The sequence below is a fragment of the Mustela erminea genome, chromosome 13 (genome assembly GCF_009829155.1).
Source record: "Mustela erminea isolate mMusErm1 chromosome 13, mMusErm1.Pri, whole genome shotgun sequence".
NCBI lineage: Eukaryota > Metazoa > Chordata > Mammalia > Carnivora > Mustelidae > Mustela > Mustela erminea.
The window spans coordinates 13,592,342-13,605,291 of NC_045626.1; the positions used below are offsets into that span (position 1 = coordinate 13,592,342).

At 42.1% G+C, this 12,950-nt stretch overlaps 1 long non-coding RNA gene across 1 annotated transcript; it reads right to left on the reverse strand.

The window, feature by feature from the left end:
- Positions 1 to 9,336: 9,336 nt before the first annotated feature.
- On the reverse strand, positions 9,337 to 12,629 carry LOC116572217. Its single transcript, XR_004278169.1, has 3 exons — positions 11,422 to 12,629; positions 10,296 to 10,583; positions 9,337 to 10,069 (listed from the first exon to the last, which is right to left on the reverse strand). It is a non-coding gene; the product is annotated as an uncharacterized LOC116572217 (long non-coding RNA).
- Positions 12,630 to 12,950: the final 321 nt, after the last annotated feature.

Genomic DNA, 12,950 nt, shown 5'->3' on the forward strand with positions numbered 1-12,950 from the left:
CTCTCTCTAAAATAAATAGATAGATAGATAGATAGATAGATAGATAATAAATAAGCCAAATCTTAAAAAAATAAAAGACTCAGGGAGAGAGAACCACTAGAATTTAAAAATTAATTATTAGAGGATTTTACAGTATCTGAGTTTACTTCAGTATTATTTTAGATTATCACTGCAAAATGAACATAATTTCTACATAGGACCGAACACAAACAAGCTTGATTTATTTATTAATATGGGGGACAGACATTTTTAAATGAAAAATCTTAAACCCACTGTAAAAAAAATTGGAAGAAGGAAAGAATAATTAACAAAACTCCAACTTTTTAAAAAATTTTTATTTTTTTTTTTAAATTTCTTTTCAGTGTTTCAGAATTCATTGTTTATGCACCACACCCAGTGCCCTATGCCATCCGTGCCCTCCTTAATACCCATCACCAGGCTCACCCAACCCCCACTCCTCTCCCGTCCAAAACCCTCAGATTGTTTCTCAGAGTCCACAGTCTCTCACGGTTCATCAGCTATTGTTTTTTCATGTACATAGTAAGTCAGCTCGCATTAAATTTATATCTAAAGGTCAATTAAAGTATAGAACTTTTTTCCAGATTAAAGCTCATTTTCTATTCCATCTAATTCTTTTTTTTCAGTCTGGGCTATAAACAAAGAATAGGATATATTCCCAATAAAGCCGCGTGCCCTTATAGCACACTCCTGTCAACTAAGCATTTTCATGTACATCATCTCACCTGATTCTCCCAACAAGTCTGGGAGGAGGTAGGTAAATGACATCACCAGGATATAGGTGATTCTGAATAGAGGCTCTCGCTCACAGACTTTGAGGACAAAGTCTCTGAAAATAGAGAATCATTGAAATTTGCAGAAACAGCCTATACTAAGATGTAAATATACTGCTATTGAGACCCGAAAATGAACCAAGCTCAATCAGAGTGATTGTGTGTGTGGCCCCCTCACCAGCTGTGCAGTAATGTAACTGTTTGAAAGAAGGATGTTTCAGCAGAAGGATGTTATCTCATCCCAAGGGAGCCAATGAAAAAGAACTGACCCACATTGTCCGGGGAAGAGATGTTCTCCTCACTAACAGAGATAAGCACAAGTGGTATTGGTACCCTCTGGTCACGATCCCTGAATCAGCCGTAAGAGCAGGGCTGTTATAAAGGAAGTCTGCCTTGAGGAGAAATGAGCTGATGCCGAATCCTGGGGGACTAGGTGAGTCGTGCCAAGGGCAAGGAACCTACAGAGCCTAGAGCTGATTTACGGTGTGACACTTACCTCTCTGGAGTTCACTCTCTCATGTATAAAAGTCTACAATCTCTTGGTTCTGTTTGTCATGCTTGGTAACCAAGTTCACTAAGGGAAAGGTCAGAAGTCTTCCTACTTGTGCCCAAAATAAAGTATGGGCCCTTTAGGGCTTCTCAGCAAAAGCCATCAAGAACACATCAATGCCCCTGTACTCATTTGTAGCTAGAGGATGTCTTCTGTTTCCAGTGTGCTAACAGGGAAGACAATGGTTTTTCCATGCCCCTCTCAAAGGGTGACCAAGTCCAAGTCGTTCAAGGACAGCACAAAAGTGAGCAAACTGACCAGGTAGTCCATATGTGTAGGAAAACTATATCGTCTACGTGGACTATGGGCAGCGGGATTTAAAAGTACAGTGCCGCTGTCTATCAGTACAAACATCCACACAAACCTTTGCTCCAGAAACTGGTTATGACATGCTCAGCCTGGGCAGAGAGCATGAAAAGACCAAGAAGAAATGGAAAAGGACAAATTTAAGGAAGAAACTATCAAGAAAAAAAAAGTCATAAAATCACCTTATATACAACATATTCGAACAAGATAATTTCTGGCAAAAGAAAGCCAAATAAAAATACGTATTTAACTCTGATCTCTCAAGAAATCCCACTAAAATCATAGTGGACTTTAAAAAATGATGATGGGGCACCTGGGTGGCTTGGTGGGTCGAGGCCTCTGCCTTCGGCTCGGGTCATGATCCCAGGGTCCTGGGATCGAGCCCCAAATCGGGCTCTCTGCTCAGTGGGGAGCCTGCTTCCCCATCTCTCTCTCTGCCTACCTTTCTGCCTACTTGTAATCTCTGTCTGTCAAATAAATAAATAAAATCTTTAAAAAAGAATAATAAGTAAAAAATGATGATAGACGGATAAATATAGATAGATAGTGGGGCGCCTGGATGGCTCAGTCAGTTAGAGGCCTAACCTTGCTTTCAGCTCAGGTCATGATCTCAGGGTCTGAGATGACTCGAGCTCCAAATCAGCTCCATGCTCAGTGGGAAGTCTGTTTGAGAGTCTCTCTCTCCCTCTTCCTTTGCCACTCACCCCCTCCAGAATGAATAAATGAAACTTTAAGAAGATAAATGATAGATAAATAGATAGATAGATAGTAGGAAAAAGCGAAACAATAAAATTTGGAAGCTGAAAACCTAAGGGATGAGTGATAACTGAGTTAGCTGAACTAAGAAATTGAACTCTAAACCAGCAGCAGGGGGGAGGGGGGAGCTGAGAAGCAATAGACTTTGCCATGAAGAGCTTCCTAAAGCCACAAGAACTGGTGACGTGAGCTCTTCCCAGAAGGAACAAATGTGGGATTTAAAAAAGAGGCTTCTAGTCTATTGAGGAAGCAATGATGACATTAGATCTCCTGTGCCCTTCCCCTTCAGTGAAACTATTATTCCTCAGCATTTATTCCCTGTAAATAGTAGATGAAATAGAGAGTTCTGGAGATGTGGAACACTAAGCATGACTGAAATTGGGATTAAAGTGAAGCTGTACACGGTGTCTCAGATTTTGCCCTCCGCTCTGCCTCTAGACCCCAAACCGTCCCCTACAGTGCACCGTGGTCAGCTCTGCACACGGCACCTGGCGGAAGGGGCAACTGAGCCTGAAATCCAGCTCGGACTTCATGCACCAGCCATGTGCCCTGGTGTAGACTCTGCCCAGAGGAAGGTGCACCTCTTCCTCGTTCTCCAGAAGGTACCATCTGATCACTGAGCCCTGCTCCTTCAGAGCTGCCTCCCAGAGAAGCCACCATCTCCTGATTCTCATAAAGCCTGGCCTAGGCTTGCAGTGGCCCTGCCCCGGGGCTCTGGCAGCCAAACTTAGCTTCATGAAAGATCCTTCTCAGGGGTGACCAGAAAACATCCCCCAAAACACCCGCGGATGCCCACTATTGAGGAACGGTGTACACAGACAAAGGGACCCACAACTGAGAATCAAACCTAAGAAAATGGAAGTGGTGGGGGAAGCAACTTGAAGGAAAAAGACTTTTAAAAATGACTTATCAGTGTCATCAGAGAAGATGACACAAGAACAAGAAGGTATAAAAAAGAAACAGCAAACAAGAAAGAGCTTTTTTACTTTAAAATAGGACAAAAGAAATGAAAATTTTGAAAGAAAGCTTGGGAGAAAAGTTGAGGAAATCATAGACAAACAGAGAAGAAAATTAGAGAAGCATTGATATCCAAATAATAGGAAATAGAAATTAATCATAAAAGATAATTTTCTAGAATGAAAGAACATAAATTTTCTGATTACAGAGCTCATCCAGGCCCAGCATAGCAGATAGAAAAAAATAGATCTAGATCAAGGTGGACCATCATGAGACTTCAGAACATTAAGGACAAAGGGAAGGGGGAAAAAAAAAAAAACCACTTGAAAGTTCTCTAGTGGGGAAAAAGTGACATCAAAGTCTAAGGGATCAGAATGGCTTCAGACTTTTCAGGAGCAAAGCTGCAGACAATGGAGTAATGTCTTCACGTTTCTAAAAGGAAATGACTCCCAACTCAGCGTGCAGTAGCTGGCCAAACAACAAATTATAACTCGGGATAGACAGGAAGGAAGGGAGGAAGGAAGGAAGGTACGAGAACAAAACAGAGTCAGAGTAGAACAAGGATACTTTCTCAGATATGCGAAGCCCCACGAAGGTTACCTACCACTTTCTCTTTCTCAGGAACTTCTTGAAGAATGTGCTCTCGAGAAAGGAAGAAGTGCACCGCGAAATAGGAAGCTAGAGGATCTGGAAAACGTAGACCCCAAGTCAGAGAAGGGAAGGGGATCTCAGGTTGATGGTCAAGGGAAACTCCGTGCTGGGAGCCGCACGGCAGGCCTGGAGGGCAGCCCATTGCCGATGAAGACATTGAGAAGGCTCCTGCAGAGACGTTTCCATGAGATGAAATTAAGAAATTGGGATTAAAGTGGGGGCTCTGACACAAGAAGATATTTGCTCTCCTGGTGAAGAGTTTGTGGTTTAATTTGCGGTAATTAATTAAGACAACCAAGCAAATGAAAGACCAAGACAATTATTAACTTCAGGAAAAAATGGTTTAGAAGATAGGAAAAGGAGTCTTAAAAATACATTATGGGGCGCCTGGGTGGCTCAGTCGGTTAAGCATCTACCCTGAGCTCAGGTCATGATCCCCAAGTCCCAGAATTGAATCCTGGCATGAAACTCCTTGCTCAGCAGTGAGTCTGCTTTTCTGTCTCCACCCCACCCCCCACAGGTGCTCTCTCTCTCTCTCTCTCTCTCTCAAAACTCTGCAGTATGAAGTTACATAGTCAAAAGAATTGTTGAAAATTGATCTGACCACAATCATGATTTAACTTGTCAGGCAGCACGCCTCACAGAGACCGTGTGTGGGGATGATGGTAAGATTTACGAAGCTTCAAGTGGAAAAATGCAAGAGGCAGCGACATAGGCAGTTTATTTTGTGATAAGGAAGAAACACCAAAATATATAGTAAAAGGATTGAAAGCGTTTGCCTTTAGGAACAAGGAAATGGAGGGGCAGGGACCTGCCAGTTTACAAAGTAAAACTATTTGGCTCTTTATGGAGAACACTGATGAAAACAAAAATTAAATTTTAAAAATCAGAAGGACCCCATTTTTGGTTGGATGGAGGGAAGAGAAATATGTTGGGTTTAAAATCAAGGATCATTTGCAGTAGAGGCAAGATGTTCAGGCAATCAAAACTAAGAGATGGGCGCTCTGGAGGCAGCACGAGGTTTGGAATAGAGGTTCTGTAATGACTTAGAGTGGAAGAGAAATAGCTCTATAGGAAAAATGGTGCAGAGCAATACGAGAGAGTCCTTGAAGACAAACATTGCCTAAGTGCTGTGTAGAGTGTCAGGAAGAGAAAAAGCCTGCATTAAGAGAGCAGCAGAGAAAACCAAAGGACGTAGGAGTTTCAACAGGGTGGAGAGCAGAGTGATGAAGGTCAAGTATGCAGGGGGTCAAAGAGGCCCAGACCACTAGAATAAACAATGAAAAATTTCTAAAGAGGTTATTCTAATCTAAGGATTAAGTTCACACCCTATAATAAGCCTTACATTTTAAAAAGGCTTTGGGTTTTAGAAGGATCTTGTATTTTTCCAGGGCACCTTACAATGACTGTGACCCTGTTTTCAGTAAATACACAGTTGTCTTCCGTGGTGTCATAGCACAAACCCCTCATTAATAAGAAAGTGGAGCTTAGGGCATATTGTCATTACCATTCCCATGCAAAGCTCTGTCCCTGTTTTGTTCTTTCCCCACACAAGGGCTGGCATTGTCTGTGTCAGAGATGAGCATTTGGACTAAAGTTCAAGGCTTGGCTAGGATCTTCCTTTTGGCTGCATTTCCCAGGTGATCAGCTGCCTGCGGTTGGCCTCGGTGTTATTGACACCCCAGACAAGAAGGAAGCACAAGAAAACAAACAAAATAGCATGTCAAAGGCTACATTCAAAATACCAAATGTTATGTGAAATCTCATCATAAGAAAGGTTTGACTATTTCATTTTGCTAAGTCTAATCAAGCGCTTGGTTTCAGGACTCAAAGTATATAATTGGTAGCAAATGTTCCCTAATGTCTCATTAATGTTTTCTCTTTCTAGTGTAAATTTGCCTACACATTTCCACACTCCCCCCCAACAGAGGCAAGACCAGCAGAAAGTCTAGTTTTATATTTTTCAAAAGCCCACCACGACTCCTGAATTTTCCCATTTGCGTGTGTCTCTTTTCCCACATTGCTGCCTTCCGGACGTTTCCAGCTCAGACACATCAGAGGGACAAAGGGTTAAAAGAAAGGTATTAATTTGGAGTTCAAAAAGCTCACACAAGTCCTCCCCAAACAGCCTGGTTAGCAAACATTTTTGCACTGGTATACACACACACACACACACACACACACACGTATATATTTTTACTTATTTATAAAAAATTTTTAAATTAACATATAATGTGTTATTAGCCCCAGGGGTACAGGTCTGTGAATCGCCAGGTTTACACACTTAACAGCACTCACCATAGCACATACCCTCCCCAATGTCCATAACCCAACAGCACCCCCTACCCCCGCCGCAACCCTCAGTTTGTTTTGTGAGATTAAGAGTCCCTTATGGTTTGTCTCCCTCCCAATCCCATCTCGTTTCATTTATTCTTCTCTTACCCCTCAAACCCCCCATGTTGGGCACTGGTATATTGAGCAGTTTCCCACTGAAGCGTCAACTGAATTTACCCTTCACGGGCAGAACAGGATTTCCTGTGCCTACAGGGTCAGAATTTGTAGAGTGCTGCACTAGGATGCCCCACGGGACCACTGTTACATGTCTGCTTTTCCACACAGATAGTAGGAACTTCTATATGGCAATGAACAGCTGAAATGCCCTTCTGAAATGCATACATGGGGGAGGGGGAGAGGCTGGTCCCGACTCCAGGGGAAAGCAGTGTATTCGGATGTCATCTATCTCTTTCTCTGGGATACGGTCAGTCTGAGGTCTCTGGCTGGTTTGGCAGTCCCGTTGGATGTTGAAGGCTTTTTAAAATGAGAAACAAGAACTCACTAGCCAATGCCTTCTAAGTCAGCAGCACAAGGATGGATTAACCCATATGGTTCCTTCCAGCCAGGCAGGAAGGTAAAATGCATTTTTTAAATACAAATAAAGGAGTGATGAAATTGACACAGATTAATTAGAAATTTACAAATATTTGTGCTGCCCGATCAACAGTCCTGGGATAGAAAGGGGATTCACCTGTGGGGAATGTATTCGTACATAACATCAACTGACACTTCTCTCACTCACTAAAATGTCTTTCCAACAAAAAGTACAATGATGAGATTTAAATGTTATGGGAACATATGAAGTCTGTCAACTTCGATCAATCATAGGGCTGCTGTGGAAAATGAAAGAATTTTAGACTTTTCTAGAAATCTAGCCATGTTCCTCTCCAGTGTTTATGGAGGGTCTTCAGAGATGATGAGGGCTGAGGACAGAGTGCAGAACAAGAGGTTTAATTCCAACCCAAGCGACTCTCTGTGTTCTGCAGGTGTCCTGGTTTAGCAAGTGCTCTCCTTACGAAAGGTTACTTGCTGCAGTTTCTCTGACACAAGCTCTGAAATGCTGTCCCTTCCGCGATGGAAAACAGCAGATCCTTTACCAGTTAAGCAGGAAAGACCTCAGTTGGAGAAGATGGTCACACCAAACCCAGAGAGAGAAATTTCTCGATGTGCTGTCTTAGAGCTGGGGGAGCAAGGGGAGAAGGAGCGGGGAGTTGGCGGTCCCCCGTGCCTGCTCGTCGCAGGGTTCTCCTACCTTAAGAAATCAGAGCTTGCTTTAGCCTCACAAAATCCCCAGAAGACAGATCCACTCCAAAATCCTCATCTCGGTGTACTAGGCCATAAGTGATCTTGCTCCTGTCTGCATCTCTGGTCCTTACTCTCCCATCTCTTGCTGGCCCATTCTACCCCGCCACACAGCTCTCTTGGCTGTCCTTTGAAGCCACCGAACAGGCTCCAGCCCTGGACCTCTGTGCACGGCTGTGACGTCTCCCTGTCCGGGTGCTCTTCCCACGGATGAACAACAGGGCATCCCTCCCTCGCTCATGTACGTCTGCTCTCAAATGACCCTTCCCTACTTAAATAGCACGTCCCCCATGCTTATCCCTTTGCCCTGCTTTATTTCCCTTCATAGTATTTGTAGTGGGCTGAACCATGTCCCCCCAAATTCATGTTGACCCAGAACTTCAGAACGGGACCTTATTTGGAAATAGGGTCTTTGCAGATGTAATTAACTAAGACAAGGTCATACTGAATTAGTGTGAACCATAAATCTAATTGACTGGTGTCCTCATAAAAAGAGGAGGGGACACACAGAGATACAGAGACACACACTCAGGGAGAGCGCCGTGTGACTACGGAAGCAGAGATGGGAGCGGCGCAGCTGTCAGCCCGGGGACGCCAAGGACTCAAACAAGCAGCAGAAGGAAAAGGCAAGAAAAGTTCTTCCCTAGAGCATTGTCAACACATTGACTTTAGACTTCCAGCCTCCAGAACCGTGAGAGAATAAATGTCTGTCATTTTAAGCCGTCCAACTGATAGTACTTTCTTTGTTACAGCAACCTGAGAAAACTAATACAGCTAAAATGAAAAACACAAGAAACAACCAGTGTTGGTGAACATGTGGAGAAAAAGGAGCCCTCGTATGCTGTCGGTGGGAAGGCCAACGGGTGCAGTCGCTGTGAAAGACAGTATGGAGGCACCCCCAAAATTAAAGATAGAACTATTCTGCAGTCCAGGAATCATAGTATTGGGGATCTACTGTAAAAATACCAAAACACCAATTCAAAGAGATACATGCACCCCTGTGTTTACTGAAGCATTATCTACAATAGTCAAATTATGGAAGCAGCCCTAGTGTCCATCAATAGATGGATGGTGGCATATATACACAATAAAATATTATTCAGTCACAAAAGAATGAAAGCTTGCTATTTGCAGCAACAAGGAGAGAGCTGGAGAGTGTAACGCTAGAGAAATAAGGCAGTGAGAGAAAGACGAGTGCTATATGATCTCACTCATACGTGCAATTTACGAAACAAAACAAATGAGTAAAGGGGAGATAAAAAAGGGAGGGAGACAAAGAAACAGACTCTTAAGTACAGAGAACAGACTGTCACCAGAGGGAAGGTGTGCGGGGGGGATGAGGATTGAAGAGTGTACTTATTATGATGCAAAAATAAAGTAAAATGATAAAAAAAGAAAAAAAATGCATACAGCAGAGGTCACCACCCCACACAGTCTACATATATTTATTGGCTGGCTTGTTGTCCTTATACAAGTTTTTGTGTGTGTGTGTGTGTTTTTTCAAGATTTTATTTATTTATTTGACAGAGAGAGATCACAAGTAGGCAGAGAGGCAGGCAGAGAGGCAGGGGGAAGCAGGCTCCCTGCTGAGCAGAGAGCCCCATGTGGGGCTCCATCCCAGGACCATGACCTGAGCCCAAGGCAGAGGCTTAACCCACTGAGCCACCCAGGTGCCCCCTTAAGACAAGTTTTCGTTGTTACTGCTGTTCACTGCCGTGTTTCTAGTGCCTAGAACGGTACCTGGCATAACAGCAGCGCACAGTAAGTGTTTGTTGAGCACCGAGTGAAGAAGGAATATTCCCCTTTTGCAGAAGAGGAAATTGAGGCTCGGAAACATTCCACTGAGTTCAAGGTCATCCGACACTAAAAATCATAACCTTAACCACACTGTGCGGGCTTTTATTACATTGCCAACTTTTCTCTTTTAAAAACTCCCAGGAGATACAGACATCCTTTCAGCTATTCAGAGTCTGAAACCAACTTTGAGCAAACAACTGGAATCCACAGGGAAGTTAACGCTTTTGGGTGTTTGGTATCATCGCTTCGCTTTGACAGACACCAAGCTTAATTCTTTTCGTGTTGGTTACAGTGATCATGGCTCTCTCCCTTTTCCTGGAAGCAGACTCAGTGTTATCAGATCAACTTTTCTACAGCCAATAGCATTCCACTGACCACGCAAGTTCAGAAGTCCTTTTGCCTGGATGCCTTTTGTTAATTTGTGTACAGCTGGTCTATGGTATAAATACTAGTTCCATTAATGCTGAGTAAATACTCATTTTGTACACAGAACTTTACCTTATGTTGTTCATTGAGCTGCATTTCTCATTGTCTTCCTAACAGTACATTTTTCTTTGTCTTCTTAAATTCAAACCAAGAGTATAGGTAAGCTTTCTCCAAAATGAAATCTGACTTGAGGGCTTATCTGGAATATACAAAGCGCACAATATCTTCACCAAATATGGCAAGAAGGAAGGAAGGATGGAAGGAGAAGAAAATGTTTTCAAGTGATCCATTTCTAACGAGCGCTTTGGAACTGGGAAATTATTCCCCAGTTTCACCTTTGACAAAGATTTCTTTCCTCCATTTCTTTTTTGCTTGTTTGTTACTTGTACTTTTATCTCTACAGCAAAGCAACATGAAGCCCTTACCATCCTCCTTGTGTCTCAGGAACACACAGCTTGCCCGGTCACCAGTTACCAGTCAGTGTGTTTCCCCTGGAAATAGAACATGGGAAAAAAATGCTTTTAAAATTCATTTTGCCATCTCACCCCAGAGCTTGGTAAAGATTTGGCAAAATCATGATGTCCAGATTGAATAAGGATGACAAGGAGGCGGCACACCCAGTCAGTAGGGTGAAGCAATCAAGGGGAGGGGTCAAGTGCAAAGCAGTCGAGCAGCTGGTTCACGTCTCAGCTCCCACATTTCCTGCCATGCGCCTGTGGATCGGGAGACGGAGAAGAAAAAAAGTGTCAGTGTGCATCTAATTACTGCTCTGACTACCCCGACACCCCCACTATTCCTCTGTCCTGGAAGCTGCTAATAGTTACATATTCTTGGATAAGAACTAGAAACCAGCAACCAAATATACTTAGAAAGTATTAGGAAAAACAAATCAAAACCAAACCTTGGGGATGAATTTACTTTGAAACAAATTTGCTTGTTATTTTGTAGGTAATATGAGCCTACCAATATGTTTTGTTTTATAGAAAAGTGGATGATTAAGTTCACATTTGGGTTTTTGGATATATCAATTTATTCCAAGGAACATTTACTTTTAGCATAAATCCAAAGATGTTGAAAGGTGCCTATATAGGAATTGTAAAAAGCTTCCTTGGTTAGATGTCCTGTCTACTGTCTTCCATTTTTCCACGTTCCCTGAAATGACATAGAAACCACCACTGCAAACTAGAAGTTGTGATATCTTTGTTTTGGGGGGACAGTGTATAAGAATTGTGTGACAGCTCATCATTAAGCAGATTAATAATGTCCTAATAAATGTAACCGGGGCCCATTGTGGCTGGATTGATTTTCATGCAGCCTGCTTGGAAACAGACTTTCTTGAGACCAGCAGGAGGCCTTGTTATTAATAAACACTCATCTTTTACTTTCTTTCCTTAGGCTACAACTAATTTGAATAAAATATCTCATTTTTAAAGTACTGGCTTAAAGAAACACATTTTTGAGGAACTAATAACTCCCTACTCCCTACTCTGAAGCAGACCCAAAAAGTCTCTATTAGCACATGACAGCAGCTCCGTGAAAAGACTGAAATACCTTTTGATTGTCTGCTTGGCTGACCAGTCAGATGTGGTGAGGGGCTATACATGGTGAGACGTTTTCCCAAATGTGATGCTTGTGAGTTTTCTCAAGCCGTAGAGGTCTGGGCAAATATAGAGCATTACTTCTCGGAGGTAACAGCTGAGTGTAAGAGCCCACAGCAATCAGGAACTCACACCCCCATGGAAAGAATGGGAAAGAATTAATGACTGACATGCTTTGGGTGTCTAATGTATTCTAAGAATGGTCAGTGAAGTCTCCCTTGTTTTCTTTCAAAACCAACTTCTTGATTATAGGAATCTTTTTTACAATGCCATTATGTTGCGCTTAGAAAAAAATCATAACTTTCTCAATTTGCAGGACATCGTTAGAACAACAACAGAGGGAATAGAGAGAGATCAATAACTAGTAACCGCAGCATCCTACACAGCAGCCAACACCATGGAAAGGGAAAACAAATAGTATAATACAGTGCTTCCCCTTTTAACCATGGCCCAGCCAGTACTCTAAAAAGAATGCAAACATATAAATAGGGTCTCCCACCCACCTCCCAATAACATGTATTATCTTAATGATTTAATGTTTAGGAGGTACCTTTCCCTGGAAGAGTTTGCATGAAAGAATATTTCCCAGTTTCTCCATCTGAAGTGGGTCAGACGGACCAGAAAGATACAAAATCCCTCATCTTGAACATGACCACATAATTACAACATGACCTCTCGTGGACAAATGGCTCCTTGGTGGAGGTGAATAAACTATTCTTAGCACAAAAGGCCAAACATCAGATCTGGAAGGACCACTTATTAAGTGACAGTCAGGTCCACCAGGGGAAGACCCATTATTGTTATTTTCTGGAAGGTCATCTCCAGTGATGAGTATGCTTTTTAGCTTGTGATATGTTGATACATTAAAAAAATGTTTAAATACCTATGTTTTTGAAAAGATACACATAGTACCAATTCAAAAGAGACAAAAGGGTTTACAGAGAAAAGTCCCTATCTCATTCTCACTCTCCAGGATAAAGCACTATTGCCTGTTTCTTGTATCACCTTCTAGAAAAATTCCTATGTACACTAGCAAATACAGGCGGTCTTGAACCTTGCTTGGGTGGTTTTTTTTTTTTTTTTCTATATCCAATACTTTATCTTGGGCATGGTTCCTCACCAGTACATAAAATAGGCTTTGATATATTTAACATCCTACTGAAGAACATCTTCTAAATAAATGGTAAAAGTGTTTGATTTTTACCTTAAGGACACCGGGAGTTGTTGTTGCTTTTTTTTTTTTTTCCTTAAATACCTATATTGAAAAACAATTTACATACCAAAAAATGTATCCAAAATTTTAAGTGTACAATTAAATGATCTTTGGAACATTTATGGACTTGTGCAACCATCACAACAACCCAGTTTTTTCTATTTCTTCTTTTTCAAAGATTTTATTTATTTATTTGAGAGAGAGAGAGAGAGAGAAAGTGCACAAGCATGAGTAGGGGAGGGACAGAGGGAGAAGCAGACACTCTGCTG